The following is a 3078-nucleotide window of genomic DNA, read 5'->3' on the forward strand; positions in this document are numbered from 1 at the left end:
CTGGACAATGGGTAAAACTCAGGGAAGGGGAGAGGAGCCTGGTGTTAAAGATCTAAGGCTCACACAGCCCCTGCTTCCATAGCAAATTGGGTGCCAGGCTTGGAGAGTGATTGGCATGGGAATAATATGCCTGGTTGGGACAGAGAACTTCCTAGTTAATTTGGACTAATTGGATCAGGTACCACTAGGGTACCTATGCTCTTTTGTGTCAGGAAACCTGTTCAAATTCTGTGCAGGTAACCAGCCAACTCTCCAGCTGCCTTTAGAACTGCAGATTAAATCCATAATCGCCCCTCCTCCCTGGCAGCAGCCTAGAACTGATGGGAAGAGGTCCCCCTCTTGTGGATATTTTAGGGAGTACTAGAGAACTAGGAATCTATGGATTCCAGGGCATGGACCCTGAAGAAATGGAATCTTCTGACAGGCAATTGCAACAGTGTGTCCCAAACCCTCCATGGTAGGGACTGTGGCTGTGGGGATGGGCGTTAGATTCAGTCTCCTGGGTTAGAATCCTGGCTCTGCTGCTCACTCATTGTGTGACCTGGAAAAAACACATCACTTTCTGAGCTTTGATTTCTTCCTAGATGACATGGGGATGATAATGGTGCGTGGTGGTTGTGAGATTCAGTGAGATCCCAAGGACTTAGAACAGTATGTAGTGTTGAGGAGGTGTTTAGTGTCTGATGCATCCTGTTAAGCTACATCTTCCATCTGTACTATCATTGCTTTAATGAGGTCCAGCTCAGGGCTCCCGGCTACCCATGCCCCATTCATAGTATCCATTGCAGGGGAGAGGAACTTACTGTGGTGAGGTGAAGGCCAAAGGAAAGAATGTGGGAAGAGGCATCTAGGTGGCTCAGTAGGTTAAGCATCCGACTTCAGCTCAGGTCATGATCTTGTGGTTTGGGAGTTCGAGCCCCGTGTCAGGCTCTGTGCTGTCAACTTGGAGCCTGGAGTCTGCTTCAGATTCTGTGTGTCTCTCTCTACCCCTTCCCTGCTTGTTCTCTGTCTCTGTCTCTCTCTCTCTCTGTCTCTCTCTCAAAAATAAGTAAACATTAAAAAAATGTTTTAAAGGAAAGAATGTGGGAAACTTTGAAAAATCCTTTCCCTCACTGCCCTCACTTCCACCTAATTACCCATGGAAGATGTAGGGAGCATTTACCTAACAGATGGTGACTTGGCTCCTTTTATTGCCAGGCAGTCATACATTGATTAGCTCAACACACACACACACACACCCCCCACACACTCATACTCTGTTTGTCTAAACAAAAACCTCACAGAATTCAGCCTCCCTAGAAAAGCCCTTTAGTCATCTACTGTTATTCATGCAACCTCTCTCTCCCCACCCGAATTCCTTATGAAAGGATTCTTTCAGTAACAACAATTCCCTTCAGAGGGGGGAGAGAGAAATTTTGCATCTAAGAGAAATAGAATTTAGAAATTTCCCTATATTGTTATACTAGTAACTGAGCAATTCTAACCAGTCCAATAGGAGTTTCCATGGGGGACATGTGGAGAGTTGTGGGAGCAGAGAGGAGGCATGTCACCTGGATCTGAGGGCCTTCGTGCAGGTTCCCTAGGAAGTGAGTTACGTCTATGCTAGGACCAAAGAATGGAATGAGACTAATGTCCCTGCAGAGGGAACTGCAAGTGCAGTCCTGTGGCAAGGAAGGGCTGGCAGGTTTGGGAACTGAGGCAGAAGACAGTATGACCACAGGAGCCCTGGGAGGGAGTTGGAAGGTGTACGAGGCTGAGGCTGGAGACTGGCACTGGCCAGAGTAGGAGAATTACATTAGAGTTTAGTTTTAATCCCCAAAGGAATGAATGCATTTATTATTAATTAATTAATTATCCAGCCATCCAGCCAGCCAGCCATTCAGGTGACACATATGCAGAAGTTTATTCTGCGCCAAGTGTTGTGCCAGGGACCCTGAAACACAGAGATGACTGTGCCCCAGCACCTCCCACAGACAGCTCATGGTTGTGGGAAGACACAGACATGAAGCACAGACCTACGAGAAAGGGCTTCTGGAGACAGCTTTCTTGGTACTGTAGAAGCCAAAGGAAGAAGTGGTTGATTCCCGCTAACTGCAGAGAAAAGGTTCATGGAGTTGAGGACATTTTTTCCAGGAGGCCAGTCTTGAAATATGAGTTAGTATTTGCCTGGAGAACGAGATTGGGAAGAGGTTTCTCCTTCCTTTTCAATGCTTGAGATGTACTAACCATCTTTCAGAGCCTAAACAACAGGCTCCCAGATTTCTCAGGGCCTTTGCACCTATACTGTTCCTTCTACCTAAAAAGATCTTCCCTCTCCTTTCACTTAATTAACTGCAACTCATTCTTTTAAAAAAATGTTTATTTATTTTGAGAGAGAGATAGAGAGCAAGCAGGGGAGAGGCAGAGAGAGAGGGAGACAGAGAATCTCATGCAGGCTCCACACTGCCAGCACAGACCCGGATGTGAGGCTTGAACTCATGAATCATGAGATCATGAACTGAGCTGAAATCAAGAGTCAGACGCTTAATGGCTGAGCCACCCAGGCACCCCTGCTACTCATTCCTTAGTTCAACTGTGACTTCCTTGAGGATGCTTTCCCTGATCTATTTTTTTCTTTTTCTTCCTCTTTCCCCTTTCCCTCTTTTCTCCTCCTCCTTCTCCCTTCCCCCTCCTCCTTGTCCTCTTTCTATCCTACCCCCCCTTCTCTTCCTCCTCCTCCTCCTCCTTCTTCATCCCCCACCATAGTTCTCATTGCAGTTATAACATTGCATTTGTTTATGTGCTTATTTAATTACTGCCTGCCTTCTCCAGTACACTGTAAGCTTCATGAGAGTCGGGACCATGTCTAGTCTTGCTCCCATCGTATCCCTAGTATTCACCACAATGTCTGCCAGTGCCTCCATAAGATTGGTTGCTTGAATAAATTGGAAGTGAGAGGATAAGCAAAGGGCCAAAAGCATGAAACACTATGCAAAAGAGGAAATTTCCAAAAGTTTAAATGAAGGCTAGTTGTGCAAGGAGATGCAGGGAGATAGGCACGGCCCATGTGTTGAAGAGTTTGGTTGCAAATTTGGACAA

This window comes from Panthera uncia, chromosome D1, assembly GCF_023721935.1.
Source record: "Panthera uncia isolate 11264 chromosome D1, Puncia_PCG_1.0, whole genome shotgun sequence".
Classification (NCBI taxonomy): Eukaryota; Metazoa; Chordata; class Mammalia; order Carnivora; family Felidae; genus Panthera; species Panthera uncia.